Consider the following 17,007-nt stretch of genomic DNA (forward strand, 5'->3'; position numbering starts at 1 on the left):
ATATACTTCGGCAGGCACAGAGACATCACTTCTTTCAGCAGTCGTTGTCACTAGCACTATCTGCTATAAAAAAATATATATATATAATTAAATTTATATATTAATATTTTTTATCAATAAATCAAGAAAATAAATAAAAAGGATAAAAAAGAAATCAAAGACATTTTGCATAAAACTTTCTAAATGAAGGAGCCGGAAACCATAGATTATTGTAATGTTTGCTTACGAAAAGTAAAGCAAAGATGGGAAGAAGATGAAACTCCATGGAAGCCATCAAACACAAGCTAGATTTTTTGATACGCAATAGCTTGGAGGCTCACCGCTATTTATGGAGGTTCGTATCCATAATATGCCAAAATAATATTTCAAATTTTTTTAAAAAATTAAGAATACTATTTTCCTCCGTTTAAATAAAAACCACAACAAATAGGATGCATATTGGTCTATTTATTTATGAAATTTTTTTATAAAACTCATAAATAAAATTTGGTATTTATAAGTGTTAATTTTGCAATTAAATAATATAAAAGTTACTTTTCATTATATAATGAAGATTTAGTTATTTTCATTATTTTTGGTTCTAATTACAAATTTCATTTCTAATTATGTTTCAACACAAGTAAATAGATAGTGAAATAATCTAAATCAAACCTATTTAATATTATTTTATTTGAATACTAGAATATATATTTAATTATTTTTACTTATCACTAATGGGTCTAAGCTAGCCGTAAGTATATTTAATTGAAACTATAAGATATTCAGTTTAACACCTCAATCCCTCCTCCTTCTCTACGTTTTTAATAAAAAAAATTGATATTTCTAAATTTGTTTGATATTTAATTCAGATATGAAATGAATATTTAAAATGCTACTAAGATTTCCTAAGCTTTATATAAAAATAAATTGATAAAGCTTACCAAAGGTTGCTCAAAGCCACAAAAAATATTTATATTCAATATTATGGCACAGAAAAAACATACTTGGTGCATTTCTAAAGCATGAAATACTTTGACATACCTATGCTCAATAGCAATCGTCCACCTTGATAGGCTTGTAAAGCTCTCCCTGCAAGTATTTGAAGACACACAATGAGGGAAAATAATCCAAGCAAACTAAAAGATATTGATTTCAACACAAAAACAACTGTACTTTCAAAGTTACCTCAATTATTGGAGGCTGACCCTTTAGACCAACTTTCAGATGTTTTTTCTTTATGTCACATACAACAAACCTTGATTTAGTACCAGAAGGAACTGGAACAAGTACATTAACCTCTTGTAGGGTCTGTGTCCATGAATATTTCTCCAGATCAAGGCCATTACCTTTGTTTGGAACTGTCCATGATATTTGAGAAACAGATGCAATGGAAAAAAGTTAAGTACAATCTATACTGAAATACCTATCCTCTAAACCAACAGAATAGATAACGTGTTAACCAAAATTTGATGAATAATAGATGAGAAGTGAAAACAGGTGGGTTGACATGATTGGTTTAATATATTACTTTAATTTTAATACAAAGATCTTCAAAAACGTCCCATCTTAAATTTTAAGAAATCAGACACCAATTTCGGATGAATTATAACAAAAATCAGTTTTGCAAACAGTGGGATGAACAAAAATAAGTGTTTGCAGATTGAAGGGAAAAGAGATCTAGTAATATCAGTTGCTAAGCAATAGCCCCAAGTAACATATTGAAGCTTAGACCAGAGAGGCAAGAAAATAAGGATTGAACCTAATAAAGGTGAATTTCCCTACTTCTTTTGAAAACATTCAAGAGTCTCAACATTTTATTTACCTAATAAAGGTGAATTTCCCTACTTCTTTATGAAATTAAAAGTGTCATAAAATTTTATGACACGATTTTTAAAAATATTATAAGATCTATACACTTGTCATAAAATTTAAAATGAAAATTTTATTATTTAGAAATTAATTTTTTATTTTTATTATTTTTTATATTATATTTTTTTATTATAAATAGATATTTGTTCTTTTTCTTTATGAAATTAAAAGTGTTCGATATTTATATGGAAAGATAACATTACTTAAAAAATTTCATAATTGCAGTAAAAGCTTATTCGATTATAAAATCAATATAAACCACATTTTTCTTCTTTTTCCTTTTCATTAATAAACAAAATAAATTTTATTAAATAAACACTTTTTAATTTTTTTTTCTTTTCATTAATTACTTTATTTTTTTATTCATTGTATTTACTGCATTATAAATTATAAAACTTTAAAAATTTGTTAGATTTTATGTTATGTTATATATGTTATGAAATTATACCCATTTACTCTCTTATTATGAAAATTTAATTTTCCAAAAAAAATTATTTTTAAAATTTTTCGTTGCTTTTTTAATTTCTTTTCTTTGGTTTTTCATTTATAAAATTAAAATTATTCATTATTTACATATTCAATGTGAAAATTTGACTTTTCATTTTCATAAGTGAATAAAATAAAATTTATTAGATCTCTTTTTATTTTTTTCCATTGCTATTATTATAAATTATAAAAATTTAAAAATCCTTCACTTTTTAATTTTTTTAACATTAAATATAACTAATAATCATTACAAATAATTATAAATCTTTTATTTTTACTATTTAAAATAAAGTTTTCCTATTTATTTTTTATTGTGAAATTGTAAATTTTTTTATTTTTAAAATTTTAATTTTTTTCTTATGTATTGTAATTTTCTTCATTTGGGTTTTTATTTATAGAATTAAAATTATTGAATTGTACTCACAGCATTGGGCAAGCATTATAACTTGTTATATTACTGTAATAATTATCTACAATTTATAAATATGGGAAGAAGGAGAATATTTGCACTGTCAAAATACCCCTTCTCAGATATAAGAATAATATTTTTAATTTTTTATTTCAAAATTTAATTTAATTAAATCATTCTAGTAAAATTTTATTTTAACTAAAATTATATTAATATTTAAAAAAAATTATTAAGAAGTTATATTAACATTTAATTTTATTATAGTCTAGAATAACATTAAAAAAATAACCAAAATAACAAAAACTTGTATTTGAGAAATTAATAATTAGTGACGCATGTTTAAATCGTCGCTAATAATGAATATGATATGATGTAACTCTTGCTAAATAAAATATTTCGTCGCTAAAACTTTTAATATAAGATATATTCTAAAATTTAAATCAACAAAATTTTCTACTGAACAAAATTCATTCTTCACTATTATGTGTAGCCTTTAATAATGAAATTTTTATAACAGTATTTTTTAACAACTAACATTCTATTTGCTAAATTAAATTTATAAAAAAAATATATTTATTTAAAATAATTTTTTATAATATTATTTTTATTTATAAATAATTAAAATACTAATATTACTAAAAGAAAATAAAAAGAAACTTGATATTTTATTATATTAAAAATATTATAAATGAATAATTGATAATAAAAAAATTAGTGATATCTTTTAAATAACTAAATGTAAAATTAAATATTTTATGTAAAATAAAAATGAAAAATTGTTAATTTTAAATTTTATTATATTAAGGCAAAGCTAATAGTTAATACACTATTTATTTAATTAGAATCTATTGTATAGACTACAATAATTTTTTAAAAGATTATATACTTCATAGTTTTATTATATAATAAGGATTATTAGATAAATAAAAAATTCTTATTACTACAATATTTATAATATTAAATTGATTAAACTAATATATTTTATTAATTTTATATTATGATATTTTTAAACTAATTTTGAATCGATATATTCAGGATAATTTGGTATTAAAATCATAAAACACCAAAACTAATTGTTTTATAAATGATTAAATTTTAAAATCAATAATTAAAATTATTCATTGTTATACTTATACTATATATATCCTATACAAATAATAATGATTTATTGTATTAAAAATAATAAATTAAATAATTAATGATAAACTATTAGTTATTGATGTTATATAATATCCGTCTAAAATAACGTGTAAGTTGTTTCTATTGTGCAGCGACACGTGATAATAATCAAACACGTAGAAAATGCAGATCAATATGAGGAAGAGAAGATCCAAACATTTTAACACCTAGGTCATTATTAGAAGACTAGTCCTTTCATCAACAAGACGAGCTTATACGAAGTTACTGTTATCAAACACAGTTTAGTATATTTCCATTGTGCATGTGATTTGCAGGATTTCTACCTACTAGCTGGTGATATCCTATATCAAACAGACTACTACATTAATGCCGGATTATCTGAAAAATATCATATTCATTTCTACCTCTTACAGTATAAAAAGAGAAGAATCGCAGAGATAAATGTACGCTATTCTCAAACACTAAAACTCTAAGCAATTCATTATATTTTCTCTACTTGTCTAGATATTGACTCTAGCATTGGAGTACCTACCGTGAGCACCTACCATCACCTCACGTTATCTCCTTTGCAGGTTTTGGCCAATCGCAGCATAGTTCCATTCGGCCACATTATCAATCTAATCTCAACAATATTATTTGGTTCTGTTGCAGAAAATTCATTAAATTTCCTATATTCATTTGGATCACGATCGGTTTCTTATTATCATTCCTTACTCTCAAAATGGCCTATAGTTCTAGGGCTGTTGTTAATATCACTACCAATGAGGGAGTCATCATTTTTTCTACCCCAGATAACAGAGAAAACACGCTCCCAATGGTCAACGAAGTAGACCTCAATAATTTAAACAATAAACAGATACTCTAGTATATCTAAAGGCTGCCGGCTACTTTCGAGTCGTGTAAGGCTCGGGAAGAGGCGTAAAAAATGGACTTTGGAAGAAGGAATGAAGCCTCTGTAGACACTCCAAGGGCCCAAACAGAAGCGGCCAAAAGGAAGGGTCAAATCTAAAAATAAATCGGACGAAGCTCCGAAAGGAGTGGATTGGAAGCTAGTAGAGGCCATATAAAGATACCAAAAGGAACAAGAAGATGATTTAAGTTTAGATAGTGTCTCACCTTTTCCAGAAGAAATATTAGCAGAAACCTTTCCTATCAAGTTCAAACTATCCAGCTTAGACAAGTACAATAGAACAACAGACCTCATAAGCTATCTGGCCATTTTCAAGATGATCATGCGGTTTCAGGATGTCAATAATTTTGTGTTATGCCGAGCGTTTTAGTCAACACTCACAGGTTTGACTAAAAAATGGTACCAACACTTAAGCCTAGGTTTAATTCAAAACTTTACACAATTTGCTATGATATTCAAATCCAAATTTATTACTTGTATATCTCGTAAAAAACTTTCCTCTAACCTACAAAAGATCCACCAAGGCGAGGGCGAGTCTTTAAGTAGTTTTATTTTCTGTTTCAATACTGAAGCTATACAGGTGGAAGAGTTAAATCATGATATAACGTGTGAGGCATTGAAGAAAGAAATCCGCAATATCAAATTCATGGATTCCTTAATTAAAAATCTAGCCGCAACGTATCAACGGTTGATAAGTAAAGCCCAAAAGTATATCAGATTGGATGATAAAGTCCAGGTACTGAAAGAAGACAAGAGAGCAAATCAGAAGCAAAGTTAAAAGCCCAAGAGACGAGGACATAAAGGAGATCACAAGAGCTATCCCATCTCGTGAAAGAGGGACGAACAAAGTAAGTATAATAATTATACTCCGCTAAGTGACTCACAAACTTGTATCTTGATGTTGATCATGAAAAATGATAAAGAAATCATGTGGCTACCCAAGCTCAATCCTGAAAAGGCAGAGAAACGAGACAAGACAAAATATTATCGTTTTCATAAAGATCATAGCCATACAACAAAAGAATGTCCACAGTTGAAGGACGAGATTGAAAGACAAATAAGGGATGACACCCTTCGAAAATTCACAACAAAGGGTAATGAAGAAAAGAGATCTGAACCCGAAGAAATAACCCTTGAGACAACCCCTGATAGAGAGCCCGTAGGACATACATAAGATAACAAAAGAACCCGATAAGGGGTAGAAAAACTAAGCAGATTACAAACATAATTACTGGGTGAGAAAATTACTTTTTAGTCCCTGAGGTTTAACGCAATTAACACTTCTGTCCCTCTATTTTACCGACCCAACATTTAAGTCCCTCACTTTCTCTTTCGTCCAAATTCATAGTCCTTCTGTCCAAAATAGCCGTTTAGTCAAAGAGTCAAGGTGAGAGGTGAGAATTTTTTCCAAAAATGCCCTTAACCCTCCATCTTCCTTCTCTTTCATATCTTCTCTATTTCCTTTTATATGATTCTCTTTTTTTTTTTTTTTCTCTTTTTAATCTTTCTTCTCCCTCATATTTTCTCAATTTCCTTTTAACTTTATTGATTTTCTCATAAATTTCCTAAAAATTATGAAGTGGATTAAAATTCCCACCTTGAAAACCCTTAAGAACCCTTGACATACTTCCCCGATCAGCACTACCACCTCCAATCTTCCCACCACCAATCTTCCCACCACCTCTTCCCTGATCAGCACCACCACCACTAATCTTTCAATTCCCATCTTGAAAACCCTTGACATACTTAATAAGCAGAAGCCACCATAGGATCCTCCCCAGGAATTTCTGATCCTCCCCAGGAATTTCTTATCCTCTCCCACATTTGGAATCCCTAAAAACATTAATATCATGAGCCCAAAACTCAACAGCTGATCCAATCAATAATCAAAGCATCCTATTATGAGAAAGAAGAAGTGGGAAGAAGAAGAATCTACAGTGAAGAGGTATTGGATTTTGGTTTTGTGGTTTTGAATAGATGGAGTGTTGGAGAAATAGTGTAATACCCGGTTAGACTCCGGTATCGGAATTCCTACCGTCTGGTGGAATCTCGGATGTCGAAAACCTCTAGAAGGGTAAAGTCATGTTTTCATAAAATGTTTTAATGTATTTAATGATTTTAAGTAAGAAGGAAATTAAATTTTGAATGAAATAGACTATGGAGGCATTCCCAGGTTCGGCCGCCAAACATTGGATGGTTTAGGGGGGCAAGTTAGGCTTCCGAAAGAGGCAAAGGTTCGGCCGCTGAACCTCATGTTCGGCCGTCGAACTTGCATGAGTTTTGGAGGCACTTTAGGCTGCCGAAAGGTGGTCTGGCAACCCCTATAAAAGGGCTCCATAGCCGAAACGGGCGAGCTTTCTCCCTATTTTTGGCCAACGGTGAGTCCATGCCCTCCCATGGTCGTTTTTGATGTTTTTCCTTCAATCTTTCATGTTTTAACAAGTTTTACCTTGATTTGAAGATATTTAAGCAAAGAAGCAAGTTTTTGAGCTTGGAGACCAAAGAGTGGATTTCTCCCCATCTCCAAGCTAGGATCGTCTTCCCTCTCGATCTTCAAGAGGTAAGCTTAGATCCTACCCCTCTTGTATGTTTTAAACGAGTTTTATGAAGTTTTATGGGGTAGAAATGCATGTATAGGTTTATGTTGAGTTTTTGGGTTATGTTGAGCTTATGAGCAATGTGAGTTGTTTGATGTGTTGTAGTTGGGGTTTAGGATAGTTTGAAGCCCCTAGGAGCTTATATGCTTGAGTTTGCATGTTGTAGAATAGGTAAATGCATGTTGAATGAGTTGGGAGGCTTTTGTGCATGTTTGATGCTGAGTTTCTACCCTTTGGAAGAACTCAGGTTCGGCAGCCGAAGGCTTTTTTAGCCGCCGAACCTGCCTGTGGTAGCATGTATCGGCTGCCGAACCCTGCCCCCGAAAGTGGACTTTCGGCTCTGGAAGGGAGTTTCGGCCGTCGAAGGTGCCGCCGAACATGCATGAGTTTCGTCTCTGGAGGGAACCTTCGACAGCCGAAAGTGCCACCGAAAGTGCATGACTTTCGGCTCTGGAGGAACTTTCGGCCGCCGAACCTGCCGCCGAAAGTGCCATGTTCAGCCTTCCTTTGCATGATTTATGTGATTGTTTTAAGGTGTTTTAGGGGGTTTTTGGGGAGTATTTTAGAGTCATGTTCTTGAGTGTTTGGTCCCTCATTTGAGTCCGCCTGTGTAGGTTCAGACCCGAGGAACCGAAGACCCTAGCAGTGAGCTATCTGCTTCAGAGTCTACCAGAGGTGAGTAGAATAAATCTCTATGTTTTAAATTAATGAAAGTTTTAGCATGATTCACGCATCATGAATGTCATGTGATATTCTAGGTTGTTTGCATTAGAATTAACGAATATGTTGCATTACATTATTTGATGTTGATGTGGATGGATGTTGAATGATCCTTTAGTCCTCGTATGATATGATATGATGATGATACGGTATGGAAGACCAGTGAGGCCCATTCTACGCCTCTGGCACAATGTAAGAGAAAGACCAGCGAGGCTCAGTCTACGCCCCTAGCACAGTTGGAATGTTATGTAAGAGAAAGACCAGTGAGGCCCATTTTACGCCCCTGGCACAGTTGGATTATGTAGAGGACTACTGGTGACAAGTCCATCCTTGATGTGATTTGTCTGTGATGTGATGCATTCCATGATATCATATGTTTTAAATATAATGTTTATTATTCTGCTCACTGGGCTCTAGTAGCTCACCCCACTCCCTTAATCCCCAGGTTTGCAGGTACGAGATAGACCAGGAGGTCAGCTAGAGTAAAGTTATGGTCATGTAATAGCTAGTGGTGGACATGATAAATGTTGAAATGTAATGTTTAATACGGTAATGTAATGAGTAGTGTTAAACAGTTATGTAATGTAATTGTGTTATTGAGGATAGAATTGTGCTTGACCCTAGTATGTTGTTAATCCCTTTATACATGGTCTTTAATAATGTTTTATCATTGTTTTGTAAACCAAACTTAAGTTATGATATGTTACCCCATTGGAGCATTTGATGAGGACTCCAGTGTGGGGTTGATGATTATGTATGTGAATAGTGCATGCACAGGTTGAGTTTGGTTAATGAATGAAAAGAAAAGTTCAAAATTTTATGTATGTGTTGATCATGTATGGGATTAAACAGGTTTACAGGATGAATGTTTGGCTTGCTACGGGTCTCGGCGGCCTTAAGCCAATATGGATCCTAGCGCCGGTAGCGGTCCAGATTCCGGAGCGTTACAAATAGTATGAGAAAGAAGAAAAAGAAGAATCTACAGTAAATTGAGTTTGGATTTCGTGATTTTGAAATAGAGGGATTTTTACGGAGAGCCAATTTTGTCAATTCACGTGTTTCAAACGGCTATTTTAGACAGAAGGACTATGAATTTGGACGGAAAAGAAAGTGAGGGACTTAAGTGTTGGGTCGCCAAAATAGAGGGACATAAGTATTATTACGTTAAATCTCAGGGACTAAAAAGTAATTTTTCCTTACTGCGTAGATAAGCAACTTTTGGAAATTTTAGGAGTCAATCGCCCATGGAAGTCATTTGCTCAAAATCTCATAAGTCAGCCATTCGGGAAACCGAGTGGTTCCACCCTCATATGTAGATTGTCTTTTCCCTATATCGACTAAACAATTCAAAGTCACCATAGGTCAATCCAAGGCAGCTCCCACTAGACCACTCGGGCGTTAATCCCACTAATCAAGGCCATAAGGCAATTTTCGCCATGCCAGATCATAAGATGGCTTCCACCAAACTAGTTAGGCGTTAGTCCGACTAATTAAGGCCATAAGGCAGTTTTCGCCAAGTCAGGTCATAAGGTGGCTCCCATCAGACCATTCGGCAGTTTTCGCCAGGTCAGATCACAAGGTGGCTCCTGCCAGACCACTCGGACGCTGGTTTGAATAATTAAGACCATAAGGAAGTTTTCACCACGGCAGGTCACAAGGTGACTCCCACTAGACCACTCGAGCGCTGGTCCCACTAATCAACGCCATAAGGCAATCTCCGCCAGGCCAAGTCATGGGGCGGCTCCCGCCAGACCCCTCGGGCATTGGCCCCACTAATCAAGGCCACAAGGCAGTATTCATTGGGCTAGGTCACGAGGCAGTTCCCGCCAGACCATCCAGTCGTGGATTCCACTAATCAAGGCCACAAGGTTGTCCTCATCAAGCCAGGTCACAAGATGGTTTATGCAATCATCGATCCCACCAAACAAAGCCACAAGGTAGGAAACCAACAGAATCATGGTCGGGTGACAGTAAAATAATGATAATATCCTAAGGCAGTTCATGCCCAGGCCGCAGGGCACGCATTTTCCATAGTGTATGGCAAAAAATTTACTAAGTCCTTTATTTCATGACCCTAGGACAGGTCAGTAACCAGGTGACATGGACAGGTGTTAACCCCTTAAAGCAAAATTCTTAAAAGAGATTATTTGCAAAACATACAAACATTTAACGAAAATAAAGGCAAAACGTTCTCACTAAAATCATAAAAGTTACAAAGGGACAGGGTCTTTAGGCTCATTTGCCCGAGTCTCCATTGCATCGATATTCTCTGCATCTATTACATTAACAAGAGAAACTCGGTTGGAGGGAATATCTTTAGTAGGCTCCTCATTGGAGAGAGTATCTTCAATACGCTCCCCCTCACCCTCATCTTCCTCATTAGGGAGGATGTCATCTATCTAAGAGAAATCCTCAAAAAGAAAAGCGCTTCACCAGCTCCTTCTTCACCGAATCTTAGCGTTGAATAAAGATATCCCCACCCTGCGCCACTGTCTCCTTAACCTCTACCTCAAGCTCAGCTTAGGCCCCTTCAGCTTGAGTTACAGTTTCAAAACTTGGCGCTACAATAGGGCCACTTGATCCTCAATGGATTTTGCCTTATTCTTAAGGCCCATATTAGAAGTAAGAGCCCTATTAACATCAACCTGAAGCTTGTCCACTGGCTCTAGGATTTCCTTCATAGTGCCCTTAACTTCAGCAATTCAGGCCTTCAATCTTGAACATTCCCCGGCCAAGAGCCTCTTGTCTGTCTCATTTGTCCCAAACTGTCGCCTCAAGGCTTCAAATATACATAAGTGCAAAGGGCACCCTCAAGTGCAAAATGGATGGCATTGACGAACAACTCGTCTGTCTCAAACTCATTCAAATGACGATGATCTGTGGGTCTTAAGGCACTTTTGAGTAGTAGGAGGCCCAGGGAGGGATCATCAAGGAGTGAAGGCGCCCGGTTTAGTGCCAAGGCCAAACGTTGAATTCCTGCAGGCCAAGAAGACTCAACCCCCACACTCTTAGGAGCAGGAACAGAAGGGGAAAGGAGATCAGTAAGGAGCTCAAGTGCTGGGGCAAAAGTACCCAGGACTAAAGATTTGCTGTGTACTTGTCAAATCTCATACATGATCATACATACTCATAAACCTGTAAACTTTTTCCTTCCATAAACCAAGCTCAACATGTGAAAACTCATAACATAACATAAACCACACACTGGAGCCCTCATCAAATGCTCCAATGGGGTAACATAACATGTATACATTAAGCTCGGTTGAACATAAACATCATATAAAATATAGATCATGTACACAAAAGGGATTACTATACAAACTCGGTCAAGCACAACTTCTAAACCTCAATAACATCATCATTACATTTCATAACTATATAAGACATTACATTACAATGTTATCATGTCCACAACTTCTAACTATTACATAAAAATAAACTTTACTCCTGCTGACCTCCTGGTCTACCCTGTACCTGCAAACCTGGGGGATAAGGGGGAAAGGGGTGAGCTACTAGAGCCCAGTGAGCAAAATAATAAAAGCATTTAAAAAAATACATGTGATAGAGCATATTTTAACCCATATTTTCATGATCTTATTGATGTTTATTTGCACCTATTCTACCTAATTCTGTGGTTTTAATCATGTTTTGCAAATATTAGGTGTGAAGAAACAAATTGGAGAAAATGCTCTTAAAAATGCCAAAAAGTGCCAAAAATGCAAAGAAGACCTTCGGCAGCACTTTCGGCCGCCGAACCATGCGTCCAGAGACGAAAGTCCACTACTTTCGGCCGCCGAATCTCTACTTTCGGCCGCCGAACCTTCAGAACATAGCCGAAAGTCCAGCCTCCGAAACTCAACTTAGGCAGCCGAAAATGCGCTCTATTGCATTCTTTCCTTATTCAAGAAGCCATATTCCAAGTTGCCATATTTGAGGAGCCAAATAAGGGAAGTATCTTGAGATCCAAATCTTCAAGATTCACATTCAATTATTGGATTTCAAGATCCCCCTTATTAAGGAAAGAAAATCCAAAGATCACATGTTTCCTACTTAGTGCCATGCACATTCAAAATTCAAAAGGAGGCTCCACCTTCCTTATTAGTGCATGGGCAACCTCTTAACTCTTTAGGCAATATCTTGAAGACCTTGGGCAGCAAGTGAAAAGACCAAAGTGCCCCCACTTGCCTTCCATCACATGTGACTCGTTTTTGCCTTCACTCATGCACAAACAAGGCACATACAACACCAAGGACACTTTGGACAGCCTCTAAAAGTCTCCTGGACTTCCATGAAACCCTAGGCAGCCTCTCAAGATTTATTTAAAGGCTTGAAGAAGACAAGAAAGGCAGTTTTTCATCCTCCAAATTCGGCCAAGCAAGTGCAGCCCCTTCTCCACCTTAGTTCTTCATCTTCTTGCTTTCTTTTCTTTTATTTTCTGTTTTGGTTCAGCCATGAGTGGCTGAAACCTTCTTTCTAGTTGAGGATTGGTTGAAACTAAGGTTGTTTTAAAGGTTGTGAGATCTGAACAGAAACTTTTGTCTTTGATTTTATTCAATATTCATGCAATTGATGCTTAATTCTAAGATTGCTTTGTTGTTTAGATCAAATTGGCCACTTGACTCTTAATTGTAAAGTTAATTGATTGTTGGATTAGGATATTTGTTAGTCCGTAATTGCTGGAAATATTCTGTCCATAGAACACTTGGTGTAAAAACCAAGAAATTGTATGATCTAGCAACATCTCATGCGTTTGAGTAGCTAGGGTTTGGATCTTTCTTGTTCTTCATGCAATTGGCAATTGTTTTGATGCCTTTGGCCCAAGGACGTTCCTTGGCAATTTGTTGATTAGTAATTGGTTAGAGGACGTTCCCTAATCAGTTTGTTCATAAGGAAAGACATGGTGGTGAGAAGCATCTTCCACCCCCATAACCAACCTATTGAATCAATCAAGATAACCATGTTTCAATGATCAACCCAAACAACCAAAGTGGATCCATATCTTCAACTAGACTTTTCTCATATTGATTTCTTGTTTTATTTTGATCACTTACTGTTTTAATTGCTTTCAAATAGTTGTTAATCAAATCATCTCAAAACCCCCCCTTTTTACTTTCCTTGCACTTGTTTCTATTTCTCTTTGATTACTTGCTTTCACTTGTGCTTTCAATTAGTTCTCTTGGTCTTGATTGAGATAAATAAATAGGTAATCAATTCTTTATGGATACGATCCTTCACCACTGTCTGCAGTTATAATTTGTAGGTAATCAAGAAGGTTATTTTTGACCGGCTTCGACAACCGCTCCTGTCAACATACTATCATGTAATGCATCACATCACAAACAAATCACATCAAGGATGGACTTGTCACCAAGGGTCCTCTACATAGTCCAACTGTGCCAGGGGCGTAGTGCAGGCCACACCTGGTCTTTCCCTTACATATATCATAACATACATGTCCAACTGTGCCGGAGGCATAGTGCAGGCCACACCCGGACTTTCACTTACATAGTGCTAGGGGCGTAGTGCAGGCCACACCTGGACTTCCATATCATATCATATCGTGTCTCATCATACTGAGGACCAATGGGTCATCCAACATCCATCCACATCAACATCAAGATATGCAATGCAACATATTCGTGAATTCTAATGCAAACAACCTAGAATATCACATGGCATTTATGATGCATGAACATGCTGAAAATTTAGATTTTCATTGATTTAAAACTTAAGAGTTTATTCTACTCACCTCTGGCTGAAGCTCTAAAGACTCTGAAGCAGCTTTCTCACTGCTGGGGTCCTCGGTTCCTAGGGTCCAAACCTACACAGGTGGACTCAAATGAGGGACCAAACACACATAAACATGACTCTAAAACACTCCCCAAAAACCTCCTAAAACACCTCAAAACAATCATGCAAAACATGCAAAGGAAGGCTGAACAGGGCACTTTCGGCGGCAGGTTCGGCGGCCGAAAGTCCCTCCAGAGCCGAAAGTCAGGCAGGTTCGGCGGCACCTTCGGCGGTCGAAAGTGCCCTCCAGAGATGAAAGTCCATTTTTGGGGGCAGCTTCGGCAGCTGAAAGGCTTGCCTCCCAGACATGTTCGGCGGCCGAAAGTCCTTCGGCTGCCGAACCTGGTTTCTGCCAAAAGGGCAGAAACTCGGCTCTTCATGCACAAAAGCCTCCCATTCCACTCAATCAAGCATACAACTCAACCAAAACATGCATAGAAGCATACATTAGTTCTTAGGGGCTTCAAACTATCTTAAACCCCATCTACAACACATCAAACAACACACATTGCTCAAAACATCAACATGAACCCATAAACTCCAATATAACCTAACATGCATTTCTACCCCATAAATCAACTTAAAACTTGTTTAAAATATATAGTGAGCTCAAGATCGGCCCTTACCTCTTGAAGATCGAGAGGAAAACGACCCTAGCTCGGAGATGGGAGAGAGTGAGTTCTTGAACTTCCAAGCTCCAAAACTTGCTATAAGCTCAAAAAAATCTTCAAAACAAGGTTGCAACTCATAAAAATCATGAAAAATGGAAGGAAGAAACTCAAGATTGGCGAGGGACGGCGGAGAGCTCACCTTGGCCGAAAATGGGGAGAAAAGCTTGCCCATTCGGCTAAGGGATCCCTTTATAGGTGGCTGGCCAGGCCACATTCGGGGGCCGAACGTGCCTCCGCATGCATGCCATGTTCGGCGGCCGAACATAAGGTTCGGCGGCCGAACCTGGACTTTCTTCACTTATGCCTTCGGGGGCCTAAAGCACTCCCGAAGCGCATGCATGTTCGGCGGCCGAACTTGAGGTTCGGCGGCCGAACCTGAGTTTTTCCTCCAAAGTTATTTTCATGCAAAACTCATTTCTTTCTTGCTTAAAAACATAAAATGCATTAAAACATTTTATAAAAACATAGTTTTACCTTTCTAGAGGTCTCCGACACCCGAGATTCCACCGGACGGTAGGAATTCCGATACCGGAGTCTAGCCGGGTATTACATTCTCCCCCCTTAAGAACATTCGTTCCCGAATGTTCCTCAACTAGCACATGAAAAGCATACCATATATCGTACATAAAACATATAAAACTAACCTTAGAAAAGATAAGGGTATTGCTGGAGCATGGACTCCCGTGTCTCCAAAGTGCATTCTTTCATATTGTGGTGGTTCCAAAGGACTTTCACCATCGGGATTTCCTTGTTTCTCAACTTCCTGATCTGGGTGTCTATGATCCGCACCGGCTGTTCAACATAGGTGAGATCTTCTTGGATCTCCACATCAGGCTCACTAAGAACCTTGCTCGGATCTGACACGAACTTCCTCAGCATAGAAACATGGAAAACCGGATGGATTCTTTCCATTGAAGCAGGCAAATCTAGCTTGTACGACACATTCCCAATCTTCTGCAAGATTTCAAAGGGTCCAATGTATCGTGGGGCTAGCTTACCTTTCTTCCCAAAACGAACCACTCCTTTCATAAGAGACACTTTGAGCAACACCAGATCTCCCTCCTGAAATTCTACCTGTCTCTTGCGGATGTCTGCATAGCTCTTCTGTCTGCTCACAGCAGTTCTGATCCTCTCTCTGATAATGGGCACCACCCGGCTGGTGATCTCAACAAGCTCAGGGCCTGCCAAGGCCTTTTCCCCTACTTCTTCCCAGCAAACCGGTGACCTGCACTTCCGCCCATATAAAGCTTCATAAGGAGCCATCCCTATGCTAGCATGATAGCTGTTATTGTAGGCAAACTCCACCAAGGGTAGATGCTGCCTCCAAGAACCGCCAAAATCTAGCACACACATTCTGAGCATATCTTCTATAGTCTGGATTGTCCTCTTTGACTGTCCGTCAGTCTGGGGATGGAAGGCAGTACTGAAATCCAATCTGGTATCCATAGCATTCTGCAGACTCCGCCAAAACCTGGAGGTGAACTGGGGCCCTCTATCAGACACTATCGAAACATGAACCCCATGTAACCTGACCACTTCATCAACATACACCTGCGCTAACTTATCCACAGAGTAGTTGCTCCTGACAGGGATGAAGTGAGCAGATTTGGTGAGTCTGTCCACAATCACCCATATGGAGTCTAATCTGTTGGACGCTGTCGGTAACCCCATTACGAAGTCCATAGCTATATTCTCCCATTTCCACTCTGGAATAGGTAGTGGGTTAAGCATTCCAGCCGGCTTCTGATGTTCCAGCTTCACCCTCTGACATACCTCGCAGGCTGACACAAACTGTGCCACCTCTCTCTTCATAGCTGGCCACCAATAGACTCTTTTCAGATCTTGGTACATTTTGGTGGCTCCAGGGTGAGCACTGTATCTGGCATTATGAGCTTCTCTCATAATGTCTCCCTTTAGCCCTATGTCGTCTGGTACACACAATCGGCTCCCATAGCGGAGGATTCCCTTGCTGTCGAACCTGAACTCACTATCTTTGCCTGACTGAATAGTCCTGGCAATCTTCACTAACTCTGGGTCCTCATGCTGTTTCTGAGCCACCTGCTCCAGAAACACGGGTGCCACTCTCATCTGGGCAACTAAAGCACCTGTACCAGACAACTCCAACTGTAGACCTTCATCAATGAGCTTGTAAAACTCCTTCACTACCGGTCTCCTCTCAGCCGTGATGTGGGATAAACTGCCTAGTGATTTCCGGCTTAGGGCGTCTGCCACAATATTCGCTTACCCGGATGGTACTGAATCTTGCAATCATAATCACTCAGCAGCTCTACCCATCTTCTCTGTCTCAAGTTCAAATCTCTTTGACTCAGGATGTACTGCAGGCTTTTATGATCTGTGAAGATCTCACATTTAACACCGTAAAGGTGATGCCTCCACATCTTGAGTGCAAAGATAACGGCTGCCATTTTTAGGTCA

The 17,007-nt window shown here is 37.3% G+C and overlaps 1 long non-coding RNA gene across 1 annotated transcript; it reads right to left on the reverse strand.

Annotated features, from left to right (window-relative positions):
* Positions 1–34: 34 nt before the first annotated feature.
* Positions 35–1,789, reverse strand: LOC122723827. The gene is made up of 3 exons (XR_006351039.1): positions 1,165–1,789; positions 1,021–1,068; positions 35–63 (listed from the first exon to the last, which is right to left on the reverse strand). It is a non-coding gene; the product is annotated as an uncharacterized LOC122723827 (long non-coding RNA).
* Between the last annotated feature and the right edge of the window lie 15,218 nt (positions 1,790–17,007).

The sequence above is a fragment of the Manihot esculenta genome, chromosome 6 (genome assembly GCF_001659605.2).
Source record: "Manihot esculenta cultivar AM560-2 chromosome 6, M.esculenta_v8, whole genome shotgun sequence".
In the NCBI taxonomy this organism is placed as follows: domain Eukaryota; kingdom Viridiplantae; phylum Streptophyta; class Magnoliopsida; order Malpighiales; family Euphorbiaceae; genus Manihot; species Manihot esculenta.